The following is a 12,300-nucleotide window of genomic DNA, read 5'->3' as shown; positions in this document are numbered from 1 at the left end:
TTTGACTTATTCTGAGCAGTTTCTGGTGGAGAACTTCTGGGAGAAGCTGTAATTTGTTGACCTTGTTCCTTTAGGGGTTAGAACAACACTTTTAGGGACTTAGGAGCCCTTGGTTTATGGAAATTTCCTGCTTGGAGTTGTAAGGCACAAAAATGTCTATAACACATAGAATATTGGGACATTTAAGCTTTTCTCAAATAAGAAAAGCATGCATATTACAGGTTGTTCGTCATCTTCTAGATATCAGCATTCCTAAAAATACAATATGCAAACCATGTCAATTTGGCAAGCAAACTAGATCTCAATTCATTGAAAAAGAAGGGTCAGCTAGTAAGCCTCTTGAACTTGTTCATACTAATTTATGTGGATCATCAAGGAAAAAGTCACCTCATGGAGAAGAATAATTTATTTTGTTCATTGACGGTTTTTCCAGAATGTGTTGGATAGGTCTTCTAAAGCATAAAAATGAATCATTTGAAAAGTTCAAAGCCTTAAAATCTTTGGTTGAAAATGAATCAGATCGTAAAATCAAATGCCTTAGATTTGATCGAGGAGGGGAATTTACCTCTGATGAATTCTTTGACTTTTGTAAACAACATGGAATAAAAAGGAAGTTCTCCACTACAAGGACTCCTCAGCAAAATGGAGTGGTAGAAATAATGAATAGAATTATTCAACAAATGGCTCGAGCTATGCTAGATGAGTATAGAACTCCTGCAACCTTCTGGGGTGAAGCTACATTCGCCACCGTAACTATTCTCAACCAAGCAATTGTTCGAGAAAACAACACTCAAACTCCACATGAACTTTGGTATGGTAACACTCCTACGGTAAAATACTTTAAAGTTTTTGGAAGCAAATGCTATATCAAAACGGACTGATGAAAAACTTGGTAAGTTTGAGCCCAGAGCCTATTAAGGTATTCTTCTTGGTTACTCTTCCCGAAGTAAAGGATATAAATTTAATAATAAAAGACTTGGGAAAACTGTTGAAAGTATTGATGTTGTAGTTGATGAAGCATGCAAAAATCCAAAATAGATAAAAAGTGAAGATTATGACAATAAATAATATGGGGGTTATTTTCGCACATCAAATCACAATGATTCTTAAAAAGAAACCAATGAAGCACGAGAAGAAGAGATAGCAGTAGAAGAAAAGACTTCATCTAGGTATGTTCAAAAAAATCATCTACAAACTCAAATTTTAGGGGAAAAAGAGGCAAGTGTACACACAAGAAGGACTATTACAGAAACCTCAAGCTATCTAGCATTACTATCCTCCACCAAACCTCAAAATGTAAATTAAGCTTGTAAAGATGAATGTTGGGTCAAGGCCATGAATGAAGAACTTCAGCAAATTGAAAAGAATAACACTTGGGAATTAGTTCCTAGACCTCATGATAAGAATATCATAGGAACTAAATGGATATTCAAAAACAAGCTGAATGAAAATGGAGAAGTTATTAGAAACAAGGCCAGACTTGTTTGTAAAGGATATGCTCAATAAGAAGGTATAGATTTTGAAGAAACTTTTGCACCTATTACTAGACTTGAAGCCATAAGGATGTTTCTTACTCTTTCTAGTTTTCAGAAATTCAAAGTATACCGAATGGATGTAAAATCTGCCTTCCTTAATGGAGACTTAGAAGAAGAATTCTATATTGAACAACCAGAAGGATTCATTCTTGGAAATGATGCAAAACTTGTATGTAGACTTAGAAAGGCTCTCTATGGTCTAAAACAAGCTCCAAGGGCCTGGTATTACCGTCTTGACAAATATCTCCACCAACATGGTTTTTCAAAGGGGTTAGCAGATAGCAATCTATATACAAATATTGACACTGATAAATTGCTAATAATTGTTGTTTATGTTGATGATATCATTTTTGGTAGCAATGAAGAATCCATGAGTTAGAATTTTGCTTCAGTAATGCAACAAGAATTTGAAATGTCCTTGCTTGGTGAACTTAGCTATTTTCTTGGTGTACAAGTTCAACAAAATAAAGATGGTATTTTTCTTTCACAAACCAAATATCTCAAATAGAACTTGAAAAAGTATGACATGGAAGATTCTAAACCAGTATGTACCCCAACAGTAACAGGATGCAGTCTCAGCTCAAATGATGAATCAACAACAGTACATCAACCAACTTACAGATCCATGATTGGTAATCTGCTTTATCTAATAGGTACCCGACCTCACATCATGCATGTAACAGGAATAGTTGAAAGATTCCAAGCAAATCCAAAGGAATGACACCATCAGGTAGTCAAAAGGATTTTCTAATATCTTCAACGAACATAGAACTTTGGTTTATGGTATCCTAGAGATACAGATCTTACTCTTCATGCATATATAGATGCAGATTGGGCAGGAAGTGTTGATGAGAGAAAAAGCATTAGTGTTGGTGCATTCTATATGGGTTCCAGGTTAGTGTTTTGGTTTAGCAAGAAACAAAGTTCAATTGCATTATCTATAGCTGAAGTAGAATATGTGGCTGCTACATCTTGTTGCACACAACTACTTTGGATGATGCGAACCTTACAAAGCATTCAGATCACATGTACTCCACTCATCTCCATTATATGTGATAATACAAGTGCCATCATCATTTCAAATAATCGAGTCATGCATTGTAAGATGAAGCATATACCCATCAAATATCATTTTCTACGTGAACAAGTGCTTGAACAAAAGGTCAAATTGGAGTATGTTCCCTCCAAAGAACAAGCTGCTGATATATTCACTAAACCACTGCCTAGAGAGACATTTAAATATCTCAGACAAAAGTTGGGAGTAGTTGTTGCATCATCCGATTTTTTAGAGAAAGGGTGTTATACGCAAGTTTCATGAAGCATAGTCACGTACATACGCGGGTTTCTGTGGGCACAGTCGCGTATATGTTGGTTTGAGGAAAAGCAATGAGCTAGACTCAGGAAAAAGGGGTCTAATACGGTTGAGTGAATTATCTGCTCTGTTTGATGATGGTTACAATCTGCTGATAACATGTGGAAATATATTGGTCCTCATAAGTTGGTTATAACTTTATGTATATCTGATTGATGATGATGCCTTGATATTTCTTACTGATATATACAATAATTAGATCTCATAGTGAACATCTGGCACAGGTTTAGGGGGAGCATATGCTTCTAATAATGCATTGTTGGTATTATCTTAGAAGATTTTGGTACAGACCCGAATAATTGTTTTGATTTAGGTGACTCTTTTGATGATGGAAATATATAGGATATCGATCCTGATATTGCTGATGGTGTAGATCATATATGGTGTATGATAGTTTCTGATGACTATCGTGGTCTTGTTTAGATCAGTTGTCCTTATTGTAAATGTCATGTATATCATTTAATGTAAAGGTCATGAAAAGACCTAATTTGTAACCCCACTATGCATGGGATGGATGATGTAATATTTATTTTTTTATCATGTATAAACAATTGGTATATCCTCACTTGGTTGGGTAGATTTGTCAAATTTGGTATATTCCCACTTGATTGGGATATGTATGTATGGGTAATTGGTGATAGGAAGGTCATCCTCACATAGTTGATTTATAGAGTCACGTTATTCTTTTAGAAAATCTTCTTGCAGACTTTTCTAGTGCTCAGGGGGAGCATGGATACAACCATGGGAGCTCAATTAGTAGATTTCAGCATATCAGAGAATTCAGCATGTACTTAGAGGGAGCATGACCCTTTTCCCTTGATGTCAAAGGGGGAGAGTGACTTGGTGTTGTTGTTGCCATCAAGTCCAAATGGGGAGATTGTTGGCATTATGATATAGGTGTTGTCCTTGATGGAAACTCACTCAGATGAAACATCACAGTACAACAGGTTAACAACAAATAATTACAGATCAAACTACAAAGAATGAAGAGAGGTATATGCAGGTTCACCGAACACAAGTAACGTATACATATACACACACTTTCATAGAAGGTAAAGCGCGTATATCTTGGAAAGCTAAGTTTTTGGTCCATGGTATTTGGTCCATGGTATTTTGATCCATGGTATTGGTTTAAGGTATCTGGGCTGAGGCATTGACCCTAGGTATTTGGTCCAAGGTATTGGTCCTAAGTGGTTTCAGTCAATGGTATTGAGAAAGGCCTAAAACTATAAAAGGAGGAGAATATGATTAGGCCACGTGTGCAAGTATCGAATATCTAATGAAGTGTGATATTTGGTATGCAGGTTATTGGCTTATGGTACTATGCTTGATCTGAACCAAGGATGAACCTTAGCGATTGGTGTAGGATAAGATCTAATGATGGATTGGGACCTAAAGGCTTGAAATGAATTATCATTATGTGGTTTGATCATGTATAATCTAGATCTAAATATTGACGCATGTGTTGTTCTGTAGATATTATGATCTGGATATAACTAAAGTTTGGAATAGCTGCAGAATTATGAATTAATACTTTTAGATGTGTACGCTAGTTGGCTTTGATAAAAGCGGGTATACAAGCAGGTTCAACACATGGAAGTAGTGTATACCTCATAAAATATGTTTCAGTTGTTTCTGTTTACTGTTGTAGAATTCTGGGTTCTAGTTTGGTGACTGTATTTTGGTCACAGTATTTTGACTAATCAGATTGAATGTCAAAGTGATTGATTGATTTAGTTATGGGTGATTTAGAAAGTGATGTTTTACTTTTAGTGATTAGTTGATGAAGATGTATTTGATGATTAAATTTGAGTTATGATGTTGTTGATGGATCCAGTCTGAAAATTTATGAAATGTGGTGCTTGGAGGAAAAAAGAAGGTCGTAGCCTTCTGTATGTCATAGCCTACGTACTAGTAAACATATCAGCTAGTACAAGAGTTAGGGGGTTGTAGCTCCCTTCTAGTAGAAGCTGGAGAATTAGAGAAGGTTGTAACGTTCTGTAGGTAGAAGCTTGCGTACTGGTATAAGTCTGCACCAGTACAAAATTGTAAACATATTTTCTTATTATTAAAAGAAGACAGAGACAATAGCAACAGGTGGTTTTCACCCACATTGGGTTTCCACCTTATATCTTGGTGTTCATGTTTGTTGCTTATGTGTGATGCTTTATTCTGATTTTATTTCACTCTCTAATAAATCTCTGATATACTGGTTAAAGTTCAATGCATGATAAATTAGGTAAATAAAAATTTCTGTGCATATACATTGGTTGCTTTAAGTACAGTCGTGTATACACACTAGTTCAGTTAGCTAAAGTAGCATATACAAATCTGTTTGGGAAATTAAATTATTGATCTTATAATACTGATTCACCGCCACTCTAAGTATTATTTCCAACAAATCCCAACTTTCCACTTCCGCCCGGACTAGCATGGGGGCCAGACGGTAAGTGTTAAGTTGCTATGTTTTATGGTTCATTTTATATTTCTATCACATGTATATGGTACTAAGTGTGAAACATGTTGGATGCAGACATAGCACTGGTAAATCTAGCACGATATGCAGGTCGAGCTACAGCACCTGTGGTTGCAGATTGGGGGACATCATCATCACAACAAGGTCTAGAGGATACAACACTGCTTGCTAATTTGCATTGTAGGTTTGATGTACTCTTGAACATGGTTTCAGAGCGTAGGTGGCATGAATTAGAGAATTGGTACACATATGAGTGCATCGGTCTTCCCTCAAAGTGGAGAGGTATCATGCAACATGTGGCGATAGTTGGTCAGGCAATACGTGATCTACGTGTAGGTGGAGCAGATCCTTTGGCAAGATATCCATTGGACAATGACTAGATGAAGGGACATTTGGGTCCCATTGATTGTGATTTTTGTAACATGCTATGGGCATGTCAAATGTATTTAGAGCTATGGCTCCAAATACTTTTATGATACATAATATGATTATGCATTTTATATGATGATGATGGTTCACCATTTGTGTGGTTATCTTATGTGGCATACATGTGATAAATTCCAATCTAGAACGTTGTTTGAATGGTATCTACATAGCGACTTTGGGCTCTAGGCACATGACTAAAATTAATGGTTTCAAAATCACATACCAACAGCTTAACTCGTAGATGTTTTCTAAATAGGGCTTGGTTATGTACATGATACACACCGTTCAATTGCATGACAAGTAGCAAGGTATCCAAAAGAACATGAAGATGAAGGGTGCAATGAGTGAGGGCATCGACTAACAAACTAATCACTGCATCATATTCAGCCTGATTATTGGTGGCAGATCCTATTGTACCTTAAGAAACCAATTTCTTGGCTGTGTAGAAATCGTTCTTAAGACATTAATAATTTATTATGCTTGTCATTTACATCTCTGTTCAATTCCTTATTTGAAGAGTCTGAAGGACTTGACCTCAAATTCTCAATATTTAGATGACTTAGAAAGTTTCAAAATGCCATTTGATGTTGAATATGAATGCGATGAGAAGAATATGTAAGGAAATTACAGACAATATGCTATGTTTAATAGGAACTATTCTATGTAATTTAGAGGAAACATATGAAAGGAGGTTTTAAACATGGGAGCGCCTTTAAGGATTTTAACTTCATTTACATTAGAAAATAAAGCCTGCTACTTCATTACCATATTTAAAGAGATGAATAAATAGAAATGATACACAATTGAGAAATAACAAAATCGTCCCCAACATGTCTGGAAACTCTTGATTCTTTTATTAATCATTTATCTATCAAGTACCAAATAGAGTTGTCTCCAGGTTCTTCAAAATTCCAACCTCTTCTCTCTAAATTTTCCTTTTTTATACGTTATGAGATAGTTGGTAATTACCAAAATTGTCAAACTACTTAACTATTTCCCTAACTATCTAAAGTGAAAATTATTACAGAATATTACACAGAGGGTAAAAGACACCTCATCCTAAAGAACATAAAATAATAGGAAGTAACAAAAATTAGAAGATGATGCCATTTCTATGTTTGAATCTGTATGTTGAGCCTTAACAGCACAGTGGATGAAAGGTGGAAGGCTTTGGGAGCACCGCAGGGGGTAAATAATGTATGGGAGCCTCAATGAGGTTGAACCCCCACAGTGATTTCTAGCCACACATTTCAGTCAACCGTACTAATGTCATGGTCAACTGCAAAGGTCGAGATTTGATTAACCTTCATGCTCATTGCTTCCCCACATCACACCTTAAAGTACTTATCAAGTTATCACTTGATCGTGCTTCTTGAACCTGCATGACATTTAAACGATGGGTCAGGCCCACGAAACTTAAAAGAATTAACACTTTGTTTCATAAACCTGTTGCGTCTACCTTTTCAATACACCTTTGACTCCCATACAGACCTGATAGGACATAAAAACTATATTTAATGAGTTATCATGTCCAATATTAAAGACAAAACCTGATCACTTGCTGACCCGATATCCAGACCCGATAGGAAATAAAAACTACCATTAATGATTTATCAAGTCCAGTTAAAATATGGAACTTGATTACTTTCTGACTTGATATTCCCACCCGATATCCGACCCGATATCCATTGGATCACATCTCTTTCGATGGACGACTGATATTGGCCCGGACTTCAGTGAATCTAAGCTGAGTTTGATACACCATCGCGTCTAATCTCCAAAATAAACCCATTCTCATTAACTATGCAATTTCCATTGGATCTGTGGTCTGTTGATTGGACGACCCAGATCTTCTCATGGGTTTATCACTTTCAAAGCCATTGAAAATATAAAATCAACCATTTATTTCATATTTTTTATTTTTCTTTCATTTTGTAATAAAAATAAAACTGAAATAACAATGGACAATGGATGCTACAACATCTAGCTCCACCTGGTGATAGTTCTTTTGCTACAGAAGTACTAAGAACTGTAGATCAATGCTTTCACCTCGGGCATGGAGTCATATATTTCTTAATTAATTTAAATTCTATGGCATTTGTACACCGATTTCAATTTGATATCTACAATGATAAGATGCTTATGCTTCAGAACTCGAAGTAATGCTTGAGGTACTACCCATTGACAAGTAGATGTAGAGTTTCACCATCAAGATTCTCAAGAAGGAAAGTGTTATTAGACCTTGCTTCAACAATTCTAAAAGGGCCATACCAGAGAGGATCAAACTTCCCATGCTTACCCTTATTTTCTCTTCTGGTGTCCCATCTTAATACTAGTTCTGCAAATTTAAAGTCAATCTCCTTGGCTTTTCTGTCAAAAATAATTTTCATCTTTCATTGATACATAATCAAGTTGTCTCTTACCTTGTTCCCGTTCTCACTTAGCTCCACTACTTTATTCATTTTTCTTATCAAAGAATTGGGTTCTTCTTTCGCCTCCTACATCATTGCAATCACAGGCTTCACAAGCTGACTTGGAAACAGAGCTTGAGTTCCATATACTAATTCAAAAGGTGATTTTCCTATAGATCTTCTTATAGTCACTCTAGAAGCCCATAGAGAAAACTTTAACTTAGAATCCTAGTCTTTTTGGTTCTCTGCAATAGTTTTCTTAAGGATCTTCATCAAAGTTTTGTTAGTGGATTTAGCTAATCCATTTCCCTGTGGATGATAAGCTATTGAATGGGACAAAATAACATTATACTTTTGACAAAAAGAAATAAACTTACTTGAATTGAACACTTGAGCATTGTCTATTATGATTTTGATGGGACATCCATATCTGTTAAAAAATATTATCCTCTAGGAACTTCATCACCACCTGATCATTTGGCCTCTTAGTAGGTATAGCTTCTACCCACTTAGTGAAGTAATCAATAGCTGTGAGAACCCACTTGTACTATCCACTTGAAGGTGAGTTAATCTCTCCAACAATGTCCAATCCCCATTGTCTAAATGGTTCCTCTATGAAGACTGGGATCAAAGGAAAGGGAGCTAACCTCTTCTTCTCAACAAAAATATGAAACTTTTGACAGTTTCTGACAAACTTATATGTATCACCAAATAAAGTAGGCCAATAAAATCCTATCTGAAGTATTTTATGTGTAGTAACTTTCCAGCTGTAATTTCCTCCACATAACCCCTCATGATGATCTCTAATTGCCTTTGTAAACTCATCTTCTGTTAAACATAGCAACAAAATTCCTACAGGATCCTTCTAGTATAATCTGCCTTCCACAATCACATATGGCCGTGCTTTGATCATTAGTGCTCTATAATTTGTTCTATCTAAGGATTGGGGATAGGAAAGAAAACACAAATAATGGATTATATGCTTGTACCATTCTGAACATAAAAATTTATACCTGATATTCATACCTGTATTTCACTTTTCTTCATTTTCTTTTGTTGTTCTCTCATCCAAGGTGTCAACAAGTTGATTCCCAATGCCTAAAAGTTCTACTCTGTCAACATTTTTGCCAATCCTTGCCCTTTCACCAACTTTATGGGTTTTATGTCCAAGTCATACTCTTGGATCATGGCTATCCATTTTCCTCTTTTACCTTCTACATCTCCCTGTACTAATACATCTTTCACTACAGTATTTGGCACATAAGCAATGATCTGTGATTGTAGCACATAAGCTCTAAAGGAATTTTAGGGATTTTACCAATTCATACACCTGCTTTTCAAGAATATTATACTTTAGCTCAGCATCCCTGAGAATCTTGCTAAAGAATGAAACATGCTACTCCTTCTCTTCATCATTCTTCTATATCAAGACAATAGCTATTGAATTCGGTGATGCAAATGAAAAAACTTGGAAAGGCTTTTGATAATCAAGGCTGATTAGGACTGGAGCTACCTGCTTTCTTTGTGGTTAGTCTATCTGCCCATAAGGAATTGACTATCTTTTTATTCCATCTTTTCTTATTGTCATCCAACATAATTTTTATGATGTTCACCAGGATTTTGTTTGAGGATTATGCCAATCCATTTCCTTGATGATAATAGGCGGTTGAATGGCTCAGGGTCATATGATACTTGTTGCAGAAATCTATCATCCTTTTGGATTTAAAGGCTACTGCGTTATCAGTAATGAGCTTAATTGGACATCTAAATCTTGATAGAATGTTGTTTTCAAGGAAGGTTATGATAACAGTGTCAGTGGTTTGCGTTGAAGGTATGGCCTCTATCCATTTGGTGAAATAGTCTGTGGTAGTGAGGATCCATTTTTTTTGGTCGGAGGAAGGTGGGTGAATCTCACTAGTGAAGTCTAACCCCCATTGTCGAAAAGGTGTTTTAGCAGAAATTTGTTTTAGGGGTAAAGGTAGAAGCTTTTTCTTTCCCTCAAAAATTTGACATTTGTGACAAGAGGTCACATGTTTCTTTACATCAAAAAATAAAGTTGGCTAGTAGAAACTAGCTCTAAGAATTTTATTTGTAGTGGTTTTCCAGTAAAGGCGTCCTACACAGTCACTTGCATGAAACTCTTGCAGTAATTTGTCTGATTCATATTTTAATAAACAGTTGAGAAGAATACCTTCATCATTCCTCCAAAACAAACCATTGTCTAATATGAAAATTTTTACGGATTTCATCTTCAAAAATCTACTTTTGGTCTTAGATAATCTAGGAGGAGCTTGTAAATTTTGTAAAACATAAATGATATCAACATACCATGGTGATTCAATAAAGGCCTGACTGATTAGTGGAGTCGCCATATCCTCTTCATTATCTATTTGCGCAATAAAGTTTATATCCGGGGCCTGACAGTTTGACTCAGCCATAAGCTTGGCTAAACCTTTGCCCTTTATTAACTTAGTTGGTCTTATTTCTATATCATATTCTAAAATAGTAGCAATCCATTTTCTCCTCTTTCCATCTAGACCACCCTCAGTTAGGATGTCTTTGACAACTGAATTGGGAATATAGGATACTAAATGACTATAAAATGTATACTCTAAAGTCCTTGATAGCTTTGACCAAAGCAAAATCTTGTTTTTCCATTATGTTATATTTTAAAGAGGCATCTCTTAAGGCCTTGTTGAAGAAAGCAATACGTTGTTTGTAGCTTTGGTCGTTTTTCTGCAGTAAAATTGCAGTAATTGTGTGCTCAGAAGCAAAGGAAAATAAGATGAAATCGCTGTCAAATTTTGGACTAATCAAAATTGGTGTTCTAATTAAGGCTATCTTAATGTCTTCAAAGGATTTCTTAGCCTCAACAATCCATTTTATGGTCGAATCTTTTTTCAACATATTATATAGTGATCTAATTAATTCTGCTAGATTAGAAATAAATCTCCTAAAAAAGTTAATTTTCCATAAGAAAGCTTGTAATTCTTTGATGTTCCTTGGATGTTGTATTTGTAAGATGGATTCTATTCTTGCAGGGTCTATTCGGATACCATATTTTTTAATTATATGACCTAGTATCTTTCCTTCTTCTAATCCAAACAATGACTTCTTAGGGTTCAAAGAAATTCCATATTTCCTACATTTAATAAAATCCTACCTTGGATGATCCAAATGTTGGTTGTCGGATTTTGAAAATGCAGTAATGTCATCTAGGTATATCACTAGGACATGATGAATTTCTTTGGCAAAGGCTATATCCATAGCCCTCTGAAAAGTGGCTCCTGCATTCATTAGTATAAAAGGCATTTTCACATACATGAAAGTGCCCCAAGGAGTAGTGAAGGAAGTCTTGGCTTGGTCATCGGGATGAACTAAAATCTGATTGTAACCAGAAAACCCATCCACTAATGAGATTGTGGTTGATCCAACTACCCTTTGCATAATATGGTCCATTTTGGAGATAGGGTAATTGTATTTAAGGGATACTTTGTTGAGGTTTCTAAGGTCCACACAGAGTTTGATCTCATAGGCTCTCTTCCTAGTTGGCACCAGGTTTGAAACCCAATCAGAAAATCTAATTGGTGCAATTATCTTAGCATCATACATTCTCTGGATTTCCTTTTCAATCGAAGGTAATAGGATAGGATTTATCCTTCTAAGTTTTTGTCTGAAAGGTTTTTGATTTTATTTTATAGGGATTGTGTGTTGTATGATGCTGGTGTAATAGGGTTTGAGGTCCTCATAACTCCAAGCAAATACATCCTGAAATTATTTTAATAACTCAACGTATTCCACTCTTTTAGTGGGGGGTAATGATTTAGAAAGTTTGATCAATTTGGGATATTCATCAGTGGCAATATTACACTCCTCCATATCAGATTTCAAAGGTTCCAATTTGAGCTTTCTAGGGACATCATTTGAATCAAATAGGTCTTCCAAAGGGGTTAATCCCTTAGGTAAGAAATTGTCCTTGACATTGATTACTTCAGTGTATTCGTTAATTATCTCATCAATATCAACTTGTTCTAGGTTTTCTACATCTGATTTCGTAAATTTAGTGGGATGGAATCTATC

Source organism: Pinus tabuliformis, chromosome 5_1 (assembly GCF_031772625.1).
Source record: "Pinus tabuliformis cultivar Carrire ecotype Pingquan chromosome 5_1, CPIR1, whole genome shotgun sequence".
Lineage (NCBI taxonomy): Eukaryota > Viridiplantae > Streptophyta > Pinopsida > Pinales > Pinaceae > Pinus > Pinus tabuliformis.
The sequence above is the reverse complement of the archived record's forward strand: the minus strand, read 5'-3'. Positions refer to the sequence as shown.